Source organism: Amblyomma mixtum, chromosome 3, assembly GCF_055824585.1.
Source record: "Amblyomma mixtum isolate Tamu chromosome 3, ASM5582458v1, whole genome shotgun sequence".
NCBI lineage: Eukaryota > Metazoa > Arthropoda > Arachnida > Ixodida > Ixodidae > Amblyomma > Amblyomma mixtum.
The window spans coordinates 198,250,296-198,264,559 of NC_143014.1; positions in this window are offsets into that span (position 1 = coordinate 198,250,296).

Below are 14,264 nucleotides of genomic sequence, written 5' to 3' on the forward strand. Positions count from 1 at the left end.
GTACGAGACTTAACGAGATTTAACGAGACTCTCTAAGCCCTCCTACGCGACCGGCATGCAAGCGCCGGTTGGTCTCCAAAGGAGTCACAAAAAATAACCCTTGCCAGTGCCTTCTCAATGTTTATCAAGATATCAGTCGCTGTGCGTTTGATAATGCACGGAATTATAATTTCCGATTTCTAATAACGCGTGCAAAAAGCACATAAATGCCACGATACACTTCGTTGTCATACGTGATCTCTTAGGGGCTTCGCGCATCGAAGCAAAGCCGCGCAGGCGCACAGGGGCCCGGGGGAGAAGCGCTGCGTTCAAAGGGCAAGGCATCGCGCCGAACGGGTGGTGGCGTTCCTCCCTTCCATTACGGTGTGGTTCGGGTGTCCACCGAGATGGCAGAGAATTACTGCGCCATTTCCTTTCCTCAAAAAACCTTGCGTTCAAATGGCAAGGCATCGCGCTGAACGGGTGGTGGCGTTCCTCCCTTCCTGTACGGTGCGGTTCGGGCGTCCACCGAGATGACATTAGGCCCGTGAACATTTCATGCTTACTCTACTCTCGGTTACGGGAGAGGCAGAGAATTTTTGTTTACTGTGTTGGCAATTCTCATTAAGAATCACCACCATCTTTACCTACGGTTTCCTACAATTCTAACCTTATGTCACATCTCTGCTTTTCAGCCACCAATCCTCCAATCGCTTTTTGCTGACTTCCACTGCAGATTTATTTGCATGACCATTGTTATCTTTAAACCCTAGGGCCTCAGGAAGAGCGACTGCGCCTGCATCGACATCCGGATGGATACCGTCACATTTGATTATGAGGTGTTCAGTTGTTTCCACAGATCTACCACACACTGCACATGTGTCATCTTCTTCGTTAAATTTCTTTTTGTAGCTGTGCGTTCTAAGACACCCTGACCTAGCTTCAAAAAGCAGGGCAGTGCCCCTTGAGTTATCATAGAAAAATTCTTTCCTGATCTGCCTTTTCCAGAATCGATATAGTTCTACACTATGTTTCTTTTCCATTGAATTCATCCAATTTTTAACTTCCGCGTTTTTAACCTGTCGTTTAATGCTCTTCTTTCTCCGTCCTCATGACCTGCATACTTACTTAGTTTTCTAGTTCTTTTCCGCCACTGTGAGTCAACGCTCTTCTGTATAAATATTTAAATACCTTAGCTGCCCACCTGTTATCGTCCAATTTCCTCAGGCGTACTTGCCCGGGTGCCAATGCCGCCCCCTTCCGGCAGGCTGAAAACTTGGCGCCGATGTACATGTGTGTGCTGAGTGCGTGTAATGAACCAAGTTATGAGTGTACCATGTTCTGTGGTGACCACAACTAACACCTTGTCAGCCAAGGAATCTGCTGCATCTACATATACATGGTCTGTTCTGAAAGTAGTAGGACTCATTTTTTTAAACAAAATTTATTCAAGAGAATAGTACAAACGATTACAATTTTTCAAGGTACCACCGTTCCGCACCTACACGCTGCTGCCAATGAGTTTTGCAGTTTTCGTACGCCTCCAGGAACGCCTGGACCGGAATGCTGTTTAGCTCCCTCGTCACGGCCTGTTGAACCACCTCTACCGGTCCGTGATGTTTCCCCTCGAGCGTCGATTTTATTCTCGGGAATAGAAAAAAGTCTGGCGGGGCCAAGTCGAGTCTCTAGGGGGGCTGAGGCAGCGTTGACGCCTTGTGCTGGGCAAAAAATCGGGGTCCTCATTCACATGATGAAGAAGATCCTACCGGTTGGCCGTTTCCTCCTCTGACAACACTCCCGGCATCAACTTCGCGCACGCTTTCCTCATGGATAAGTTTTCTGTCACGATCTCAAAAACTTGGTTTACAGGAATGCTCAAGTCATCAGCAATCATTCTGATACTCATTCTACGATCACTGTTAAGTAAATGTTTCACTCGCTACACATTTTCGTTGGTCTTGCTGGTCGAAGGGTGTCTGGAGCGGTCGTCTTCCTCCACTCTTTCCTTACCTTCTCGGAACAGTTCGTGCCACTCAAAAAACACCTGATCACCCGTGGAAGCGTCACCGTAAGCCTCCTTAATCATGTTGTGAGTCTCTTTGCCCGTTTTACCAAGATTTACTCAAAATTTTATCGCGTATCGCTGATCCAGTAAACGCTCGACGTTTCTGCGTGACGAGACGTTTCGACAGGGGTTCACAGTACAAGCGACCTCCTCTCTTCAATGGCCGAGAGCCGACTGCCGATTTTCCCCAGCATTCCCAATATCCTCCTTCAACTATCATGCACGCGCAGACCGCCTCTCGTCCGCCCGTTCGCCCAGGAAAAAACAAGTCCTACTACTTTCAGAACAGCTAGACCCTGTATATACTACAGAGGTATCATTAAGAAAACGTTTGCCCAACGGTCTGACTCTCTCTGCACGACGTTCAGCGTGAAAAAATGGGTGGATGTTCCGAGGTATCGGTGGAATGACCAGAAGCTGCCGTATATGCTCGGGAAGGTCAGTTGTTGATCCGCCTTGTCGTTCGTATGTTATTGCTAGTGTGGACAGAATGTGTCTGCCAGTTGGTGTGGCCGATAGCCTTTCGTATTGCGAGATGGCGACCGCTTCAATAATGTCACCTAGGGTGTTATGAAGACCAGGAAAAAGAATTTTCAGTCATAAAGACCCATTTATCTCGTGTGGTTATGGTGCTGGACTGCTGGCCCGAAAGACACGGGTTCGATCCCGGCAGCGGCGGTCGAATTTCGATGGAGGCGGAATTCTAGAGGCCCGTGTGCCGTACGATGTGAGTGCACATTAAAGAACCCCAGGCGGTCAAAATTTCCGGAGCCCTTCACTACGGCGTCTCACATAGCCTGAGTCGTTTTGGAGCGTTAAACCCCTATAAACCGTAAACCATTTCCGTGTATCTTTTTTTATTTTGCGGCCAATGTTCGCTTCAGTAGCCCTCACCTCTTTAACATTTCAACGTAGAAATAATATAGGAGTGTTAGTTGCAACAACTTGTTTAGGCAAAGCGACAGCGTTTCGCTCGTTTCGCCCTCCGGAGACTCTGATCTCACAACTACTTCTGCATTGTTGAGCAGATGTGCTCAAAAGGGTTAAAAGAATTCCAGTTTACCCATCTTTGAAAACTTTCTTCTTCAAACTTCACACCGGAACACTGTCGGTCAAAACATGGATGCATGATAAAGGACTCTTTGTCCCTTGGTCAACAGATTGTTTTCTATGTAAAAAACCTGTCGCAGGGTTCTCACGCAGCTTCCACCCTCTCCGTTCGATGACGTTCTACGTCACACCTGCGGTAACTCAGGACGTTCTACGTCCGCCGCTTATGAACGTGGGTGGCGCTGATGAACACTCTCAAGGTTAGGTTACTTGTAAACATAAATACCCCCGAAAACAGAAGATTTGACAGCCGTCGCCGTAGCTCAGAGGTAGAGCACCGGACGCGTAATTCGGAGGTCGTGGGTTCGGATCCCACCGGCGGCGTGTGGTTGTTTTTTCTTCTGTTTTTCTAATCAATTACCTTTAAGCAATAACGTATTCAGTAATATTCTAAATTGATCAACACCACAAAATAAATAAATTAAAAAAAAATCCCCTGTGCCCCTTGGTTTCTGTGGCTGTTGGCTTCTTTCATATTTTCTTTAATGTAGTATTGGGGAGAAAAGTGGTACACTCCACGCGGCGGGAGCAGGAGCAAAACAAAACTGCGGCATTTTGGCAAGCTAAAGTACGCAACATTAAACAAGCCAAGCGACATGCCTGCTGACAATAAAGGTCACGCAATGGCTGTCTCGATCCCAGATGCAGCCTGTAGATGGCGGTGCAACGTAGTTTTCATTAGGGTGCCTCGATGCGCGCTCGCTGAGAGCGGGCGCGCATCGAGGCACCCTAGTTTTCCTCGGCTCCGGCTCCCGCCGCGTGGAGTATACCACTTTTGACCCCGGTAGTACATCTAATGCGCATGTCAGCAGCGATTTGGCAATGCGTCTTCACGCGCCCGGCTTATATTATGATCATAAATGCTACCAAAGAATCTTATTTCAGTAATCCAAAAGAAGTCAAGGTAGAAACTATGAGAGACGGCGTAGTGAAGGGCTTCGGAAATTTCGACCACCTAGGATTCTTTAACATGCACTGACATCGCATAGTATACGGGCCTCTAGAATTTCGCCTCCATCAAAATTCGACCACAGCGGCGGGGATCGAACCTGCGTCTTTCGGGTCAGCAGCTGAGCGCCATAACCTCTGAGTCACCGGGGAAGCGCTTTGGTATATGCCCAAGTGCTCTAAATGAAGGTGCGGTATTCATAGGCTGAATTAAAGGGCGCCGCTTCACGAATATCCGCTGGAAGAATTTTTTTTAATGAGTTTTATAGAAGCTGAGTTACCTGTAGTAAAAGTTTGATTTTCAGCGCCTTCGAGCCTTCCCCTCTCCCCGCCTCACTTTTCGCACGCTCAAAAGTCTGCGCTTCTCCGAAGGCCCCACCGCCACACTGTTAGCAAAAAAAAAACACCCAATAGCGAGTAAATGGCTTGTCCTCTAGGGCACACCCAAAAGGAGGTTTTAAGTCGAAAGCCTTTAATGCCTCATCGTTGTAAGCAGGAGTTGTCGACAGATATGTCACGCTTTTCAATTGGTCGAAATGGTCGTGACGTCACAGTACGCGAATTTCAAACGGAGCCAATTGTACTTTGGCTAGTAACCATGAAAAAGAAAATGAAAAAGAGCGTCGAGTCAAGAATTATGTTCAATAAAACAAGCGCGCGTCTTTTCTCATAATCTTATAGTGATGCTCCAAGTAAGTGAGACTGCATTTAGTTAATTGCTTAATTAACCAATTAGGCCGCCGCAGTGGCTTAGTGGCTATGGTGCTCGGCTGCTGACCCAAAAGACGCGGGTTCGATCCCGGCCGCGGCGGCTAGAATTTCTTTGGAGGAGAAATTCTAGAGGCCCGTGTACTGTGCGATACGTTAAAGAACCCCAGGTGGTCGAAATTTCCGGAGCCCTCCACTACGGCGTCTCTCATAGCCTAAGTCGCTTTGGGACGTTAAACCCCATAAAAACCAAAAAAAAATAAAAACCAAAAAAAAAACAATTAGCCTAATTAACCTTTCCAGTCAGACCAGATAAATAAAACCGAGTAGGAAATTGGTCGACTTGGGGAATCGAACCAGGGTCTCCGGAGTGCGAAACGAGCACGCTAACCACTCCGCAATGCCAGCTATTTTTTTCTTTATTGCATTCTCACAACGGGTACAAAGAAGTAAAACATGTCAGCAACACTTGCACTGACACGGCAGGTTAAAATTTTTTCAGTTCAACCAAGTCATCCAACACATTTAACCAAGTTGGCTGATCAGGCAGTGCCTGATACACTTCCCTCAGACGTATGACACCTTCAATGAAATGCTCGCGTGGAGATCTCACAACTACTTCTGCATTGTTGAGCAGATGTGCTCAAAAGTGTTAAAAGAATGCCAGTTTACCCATCTTTGAAAACTTTCTTCTTCAAACTTCACACTGGAACACTGTCGGTCAAAACATGGATGCATGATAAAGGACTCTTTGTCCCTTGGTCAACAGATTGTTTTCTATGTAAAAAACCTGAAACAATAGATCACGTGTTTTTAGATTGTTGGGATGCGGTTTTCTTCTCGGCTGTGCTTCAAAGAACCTTAAAGAAAGATTTACCGCTACACCCGCATGGCATCAGGTTCTTACTGGTAGGAAAACAGGACATCCTTTATGACACCATTATGCTCCTTGGCCTCCATTGTTTATGGAAAACAAGGACACAATTCAACTCCGCCATGCCAGCTGGATGGTTTGGAATGAACAAAGGCGCGTCTAGTGAATACAGTTTCGTCGTTCACTCCCATCTTCCTCCCTTCCCGTTACGGCGAGGTTCAGGAGTCCACCGAGATATGCGAGACAGATACATTTCCTTTCCTCAAAACCCAATTTACCGACGAGCAAGGCGTTGAGCCGAACGGGCGATGGCGTTCAGTTCTGTGGACTCCCTAGCAGCGTTGCAAGACGCTGTCGCGTTCCACTCTTAGAGGCGAAGCTTAACATCTAAACAACACATCAGTGACACAAGCAGCTTAGGGCTTTCGCCTCACCGCACTTTAGGTCAGCAAGGTGTCCCCCTGAATTTTTTATTCACTCCATATAAATGGAGTATTTTACTTGCTCCCTTATACAAGGGAGGTATTTAGATGTACAAGGGAGTAAAATTTTTACTAACCACAGAAATGGAGCCCAAAAATGAAGTTATGTTTATTCATCCTCATTCAGGCTCATTCTTACATGTGCCGGCGGCGAAAACAGACAGTAGCTTCGAGGGCCACCGGCAACCCTCTGCGTTGCCATAATGTGACCCCGCGTCACGCATTCTTTTCGCCGTTTGCAAGCCCAGCGTTGGCGTAGGCAGCAGGAGTCGTCTGCTTGTCATCTGCTTTTGCTGAACGAGCTCGTTTGGTTAGCTACGTTCGTAGGTAAATAGATGTAACATTAGAACCAATAGTTCAAAACTGAAAAGGAGTCGTGGGGTAGTTTCACTGTCATGCACCACGCTATATTTGACTAAAAACCAGAGCAGAATAAGTTGAAAATGAAAACACCCCTGAAAATACGAGGGGGTACCCAAAAGAAACCGGACTAAATTTTTTGCTCGGCAAAGCTTCTGTGGTACCGCGTTTTGCCACTAGGAGCGCATAGAACGAACATTCCAGAGTCAGTAAGCCGAGTGCCGTCGTTGAAGGAGGTCCGACTAGTTTAGGCAGAGTTTTAGAGTGAGGACAGTTTTGTGTGAACGTCGTTTTTGCAATGGCTGATTTTCGTGAACAGCGTGCGCCGGTGAAATTACGATTTTTGCTCGGAAAAAGTTGAATGGAAACTCTTGAAATATTAAGAAAGACGTACAAGGACGATGCTATGGGGACAACTCAAGTGTTCCTGAATCGAATCCTGAATCAAAGCAAAATCATGCCAATGAAAAACTTCAAATTCACCTCGCCTCAAGAAAGCTCGTCAGGTGAAACCAAACCTCAAAACAATGCTGATTTGTTTTTTCGACGTGAGAGGAGTCGTCCCTTGAGAATTTGTTCTGCAGGTTCAGACAGTTAGCCAGGCTTTCTACTTGGATGTTTTGAAAAGATTGGGAAACAGTGTGCAGTGGAAGCGGCCAGATTTGTGGCGGTCGGGTGATTGGTTTTTCCATCATGGCAATGCCCCTGCTCACACCGCCCTGTCTCTACGACAATTTTGGACCAAAAATGGCATGACCCCTATTCCTTAACCCTCATACTCTCCTGACCTTGCCCCGTGCTACTTTCTTTGTTTCCTAGAATGAAAAAATAGGTGAATGCAAAGCGTTTCGCTGATGTTGCTGAGGTGAAGAAAAAAACGACGGAGGCACTGTGAAGCATCACAAAAGATGAATTTAAACACTGTTTTGAAAAATGGAATGAAAGATTCGACAAGCGTATCATTGCAAGTGGGAAATACTTTGAAGGAGATTGAAGGTCTGTGCTTAAAAAGTGAAGAAATAAGTTCAAACAAAAATAAGTCCGGTTTCTTTTGGGTACCCCCTCGTAGTTTGGTATGGCAGTGTTTGCTTTAATATTCACTTCTTTAAGGCTTGACTTTTCAAAATGACTGAGAAAAAATGTAGCCTCATCAACTGATCAGTCATGAGCTCAGCATTGAAACTATGTTCTATCACAGATGTCAGTGCACGTTAAACAACCCCATGTGGTCGAAATTTTCGGAGACCTTCACTACGGCGTCCCGCATAGCCTGAGTGGCTTTGCGACGTTAAACCCCCAATAAAGCAAGCCAATAAATAGTTCCATGTTCATGCAATGCAATAAATCTCCCGCAACACCGCGAGAACCACACTGAAAAAAGCTGCGAGAATTAGGCCTAAGCGGGGGATGTAACGGGGTGGCAGCACAAAGGAAGGAAGGTAAGGTATGTTTAGTGCACCGGAAGCTCCACAGGAGCGGTTCAGTTATATAGCTTACTGTAGCGGAAAACGGCGACAAGTCAATATCTTGTACCGCTGCATGTGCCCGTGAAGGAGCAGAAGTGAGCAGATCCAGCGACAATGGTAACCAAGGGGTCGTCACTCACCACCATTAGCAGACCACTGACCAGAAGCAGACGAGACGCTAGGTGGCGGGACGGATGGCGCAATGTTTATTTTTTTACTCCATTGGGAACTTGGACACATTGAGACCAAGAAACTCTCTTTAAAAATGGGAGTTATAAGGAGGAGAATCCTCCTTTATGCCTAATTATTGAGTGCAGGGAGTAAAATAGGTCATTTAAACCATTTTACTCCATATTGATGGAGTAATTGTTTTCGCATGTGGAATTTAAAGGGTGATGCCAACCATTTAAACTCCCATTTGGGTTGGTTCATGTTTACAGTGTAGCAGGTGGCGTGTTACGCTGTTAGCTACCCGCCTGGATCTTCCCGCGGCAGCCACCTCCCAGGCTGCATTTAATTCGCTCTGCAACATGGACAACCAGTTACGCCGCCTACGACGCGGAACGCAGGAACAGCCGAAAAGAGCTGTGCTCTAAAATGCATCTTCAGCTTCCTTCACCTCTCCCCCCCACCCCCATCCACCTGCAGCTGATGTGGACTGCTGTGGATGCTCCACGTATGCCGTCGTCAAAGTGTTCTACGAAAGAACGCCAACAAGCATAAGCCTCTCGTCTCAGACACAAGTAATCCGAAGTGAGGGTGTTCGCACAGCTTCCGCCCTCACCGTTCGATCACGTTCCCACATAGCACACGCGGTAAGAGGGCGTACTATGTCCGCCGCTATGGGCGAGAGTGGCACCCTGCTCTCAAGGTTCGGTTACACTGCACACAACCACCCCGGGAAGCAGAAGATTGGATAGCCGTCGTCGCGGCCGTGGTAGAGCACCGGATGGGAAATTTGTAGGTCGGGGGTTCGGATCCCACCGGCGGCATGTGGTTGTTTTTTCTTCTTTCTCAATTATCTTTAAAAATAATTACCCTATTAAGCTCCCATCTATGAACACCACAAATAATTTTAAAAACTACACCCCCTATGCCCCTTGGTTTCGGTGACTGTTGGCTTCCGTCATGTACGTCACAACGAGCCGTTCCTTTCCCTTCCCTCCTCTGCTCAATCGCTAACGAGGGCCTCGATTTTGGCAGTCGTGATGCCGTAGGTTCAATAAGGGGGTTCTGGCAGCTTCCACACTAACCGTTCGATTATGTTCCTACGTGGCACTGGCGGTAAAAGAGGGCGTGCGACGTCCAAACCAAACCAAAGTAATGATCGAGTCTGGCAAGGTAACAGCAGTTCGCAATTGGTAGCGAGGTGCTGGAAGTAGTAAGAGAATATGTCTACTTAAGGCAGGTAGTGACCGCAGATCCGGATCATGAGAGGGAAATAACTATAATGGGGTGGAGCGCATATGGCAGGCTCTCTCAGGTCATGAATGGCAGTTTACCAATATCCCTCAAGAGAAAAGTGCACAACAGCTGTATCTTACCGGTACTCACCTATGGGGCAGAAACGTGGAGGCTAACAAAGAGGGTTCAGCTTAAGTTAAAGGGCAACTGCAGCACTTTTTTGAGAATTTCGCGACATTCAAGGATACAGATCTTTATAGGCTGCAGGTAAAGCATGCCAAGTGTTTTTTCACTAGCATTTAAAATAGTGACGTAATCGACAATTGAATTTTGCGCTTCTCCTCAATGCACCGGAGAAGTGCAGGGAAACTCAGCGTGACGTCATGGAAGGTATGATTTCAAATTACCGCTGTCGTCAGCCACACCCTGCCCTGACGCGTTAGACGCTGCCAAACAACTCTCGGCAGGGTTCGCCTTCGGTGGCGTTGGTTTTTTTCCTTCAAAGCACGCGTTTGTGCGTTGGAGATGTACCATACCTTCGATGACGTCATCATGCGCCCCCCACTTGGCGTTGTGCGCTGCGGAGAAGCTGGAATGGCGTCCGGATTTTAATCGGCGATTACTTCACTATTTCAAGTGCTAGCCCAAAAAGACTTCGCATGCTTTACCTGAAGGTTTCACACATTCGACCCTCTTAAGCTCGTTGATTTCTAAAACCTATGCAGTTTCCCTAGGGCAACGCAGCGAGCTATGGAAATGAAAATGATAGGTGTAACGTCAAGAGATCGGAAGTGGGCAGAGTGGGTGAGGGAACAAAGGTGGGTTAATGACATCCTATTCAAAATCAAGAGGAAGAAATGGGCTTATGCAGGGCAAGAGAAGGCAAGCGCAGCAGGGGGCGGCGGAAAGTTAGGTAGGCGGATGAGATTAAGAAGTTTGCGGGGATACGATGGCCGCAACTGGCAAAGGACATGGTTAATAGACCCTTTAGAAAATTCAGTCTGGAAACTGGCAGGCATCATCATCAGCAACTTCCGTCGCGTCGTGCGCCATGTTTTGGTCACCTTTGGCTAGAAGACGCGCAGCTATAGTGCTCTGCTCAGCCTTTGCACCCGTTAAATTTCCACCTTGTGGCATGTCTACAATACATTGGCTGCGCTTGTGAAAGCGATGGCGGAAAATTTGCAGTGGTCGAGGGACCTGACTGTCATCCCGGGCGGATTTCCGGAAAGGCTTTTGGACTCTGATGCCCACTCTGATGCCCACGGTGATGCACTGATGCTCACGGTGTGCGCGGTCTGTCCGGCCGCATCTCTCAGTGAAGCTACAATTGATGGTATGGGAGACTTACTGGGATCCGTCTACAGTGCACTTTGCCGTGCAGGTCGAATCTGCTGTCGATAAAGGAGTGCTAACAACATTTGGACTGGACTCTACAACGAGCAGGCGCACTGCAGGGCGAAATGCGTGTCGATCTGGATGCGGGCGCTCGATCAGCAGTGCCGGTGCGATAGCCGTCGGTGCAAAATCGCACGCGTTGAAGCTGTTCACATGCATAGCTTGCTCACTTCAGATCAAGGTGACAGATTACCGGAGTGCTTGTTAAGCCGGAATGCGCAGGCACTGACCCAACGAAAACACACCGCTGCTGCTGGGGAGAACGGCGGCACTTCTCGCCACAAATTCCACAAATCCGCCACAAATTCCGCGTCGCAACGACACACGTTTTGCTGATCACAATAACTTCTTACTCCCTAAACCTAACACTAATTATGGTAAACACACTGTTCGTTTCTCCGCTACCACTTTATGGAACTCATTACCTGTTACCGTTAAGCAATCATCAAATATCTGTGCCTTTAAATCCGCTCTTCGTCAGTTTTTACAATCCCTTTAATAGTATTTCTCATGGTAAATGGTACTAGTTTTGTAATTTATATCACTCTACGATTTTTGTTTTGTGTTGTTCTGTGCGCTTTTAGGTGTGTAATCATTTTTCATTCAAATAAGTTTTTGCGTTATTTCCTGTACCTCACTTTCTGCTCTTTACTGATGCCAACATCTTTATAATTTTTGCATCTGCTGCCCAATACTTATTCTTACAGTTGTTCTCACAGGAGGTCCCGTCCACAGTCTCTGACTTTGGGACCTCCTTCTGTATTCCAGTGTTTTTTATTCTTCTTGTACCATAAACATGCAATAAACAAACCTTGAAACCTGGAGAAAAAAAAAATCAGCGAGCGAGCCAAGCTTCCGGCAACGACACCGCTCGTCCCGCGTATTTCCATTTCAGCGTACGTAGACGCATCGGCCGCTAGTTGCGCTGCTTGTCTGCAACGTCACATCCGGCGTTGTCATGACAACATTGAGACGCCTGTTCGCGCTTTGCTTGCAAATGGCCGTTCGCGTCGTCAGCCGTTCAGGCCACTTCGGATACTTCGTCAGGGCTGTGGCATGTTGTAAGTTGCGCGTCCGCGCCGAGGGTGGCGCCACGGTCGAAACGATTGCAGCGATCCTGGTATCGGCGGTAAACGCGGCTGCAGTTAAGCCTAATAAAAGTGGAATTTTTCGACCACTATCAATAACAAAAACATGCTTATGAACTAAATTATAACCAGCCATAGGTATTAAAAATAAGATATCAGAGAAATTAGTTGCGAAGATGACGACGCGGGTAACGCGGCAGCAGACGACAAGCAGACGACGCCCGGTCAGCCGCGCAAGCGAAAACGGCGGCATTCGCACTGCAGCAGCGTCATTGGCGTCATGTCGAGTCACACAGTGAGCTTTTCTTGGAGTCTTTATGCTAAGAACTAGCACTGCAGCATATTATGTTGTCCCTAGCCCAACGCACTGTGATTTCTTCTACACGAGTCAAAGGTTGAAAGTTTTCGCTGCCTTTCTCTGCGTGTATTTATTCATAGCCACAGACTGATGCGTTTCAATACATGTCAATGTTTTATAAGTGAAATGCGCAACAACTTAGACAGGACACAGAAAGAAACACATACAACAGTTCACGAGCGCTCGTGAACTGTTGTATGTGTTTCTTTCTTTGTCCTGTCTAAGTTGTTGCGCATTTCACTTATATACTATAAGAACCAACTAGCCCGACAACACGCTCTTCTGATCAGATGTTTTACTTCCCTGCTATTTACCTAAATCTCTTACAAAGTCGCGTACAAACCTATATTCAGTCATGTAGCATTTTATTATGTATACTGTACCTCACTTGATACCTTTTTTTTATTCCCTATATATTCTCTATGCGCTCATGTCTTCTAGGTTTACATAATGGCGTTTTTTTTATTTTGATTTTTAGGATGCCTGTTACTGATACTGCAATGTCACTGGTGCCTAAAATCACTTTTTGAACGCAGTTTGTCACTGATGACGTTCTTTTAATAAACTGTTCTTTGTACAAAACCATTTACGCTTTTCGTTCTCGAGCGAGCGCAGCTGCTAAGCAGTCGCGCCGCTCGCCACCATGCACCATGCTACATCAACAGACACATCGAAATACAAAAGCGAGTGAGCAGATTCCGTGAGTACTTAGAAAATCAAGCGTGAATGCAGCGCGGGATCAGTTAATCACCAGTATTTACAAAGCTTGGATCGAGCTAGCGGCCGCCAGCACCAGGAATGCGCGACTACAGAGCACTGAAGCGCGAGCAACCGGCCGCAACCAGCCGCCTAAGCGCTCGCCGCCATATTGGATTTTTGATGCGTGTACCGCCTCTCCCAGGTGCCGCCACCATCGCCTTCGAAAAAAAACGTCCCCATTGGCTCTATGAGAGTGTCACTCCCCTGACTTCGTGCTCTCTGGCTGGCACGACTGCCTCTGCGACGCGTTACTTTTCGTTTACAAGGCGACAGCGGGAGCAGAGTAAGTGCATTAATAACACGTTCAACGACGAGGACCGCACGACTGCCAAGGATCGGAGTTTGCATGCTTCGTGCCACGAAGGAAGAGTGCTGTGCTGGGATCGTACAAGAAGACTTATCCATCCAAACACGTAGATAAGACCACAAGAAAAGTAAGCGCACATAATGATAAAGGTCGAGTGGTCTATTATTTACTTCACTTCAACCGTCGCGAAACTGGGAAATCGTTCATTACATCTAAGGCAGTCACTGTGGATGGTGTTGTTGACTGAACATAGTTGTGCTTTTCTTGGGCTCATCGAACTTTCCATTCGTGGTGGCACTGTCCAAGTGCACGTTCATTTGGTTCAACAGGTTTCCTGCTTTACTGAAATTCTGGCTGGTCAGCTTTATCTGTCCTCCTCCTGTGGCATTCTATTACTCAACAGCCTTTGCCTTTACTCTCGCGTATGGTGCTTTAAGCGTGCGTAAGGCCTGAAGAGGTGGCCATAAAAGCAACGGAAGATTCAGCTATCTTTGGACGAGTCATTACTGTACGGCTTGTAAAACAATGCCTGTCTCAGCTCAAACCACTCAGTATAGTTCGCTTATTCTTAGGATGAATGGAATAAGCAGGAGTCAACACCAGACACGAGCATCTGGAAAAGGAAAAATTGTCACACAATTTGAATATGCCATTTGTTAGTAGGCATTATCCAGGGGCGTGCCTTGGTACATGCACTAAGAGGGTTGTTACTTTCTAACTTGAACACGTGTCTGGCATACTGTGGATAAATGCGAGCTGTTGAGCAGGTTCAGGGAGCTGCCACAATTGCTACTCTTTGCACATATGTACAGTAGCATGGACTTCTCTCCTGTGTGGCACTTTACAGAGCTGAACTGTAACCAGAGAGCACGCTCCTGTGTTCAAGTTGGCAGTGAATAACCCTGTACAGTAGGTAGTTGTGTATAGGTGGGTGCACAGGAAGTGCAATTTATATTTC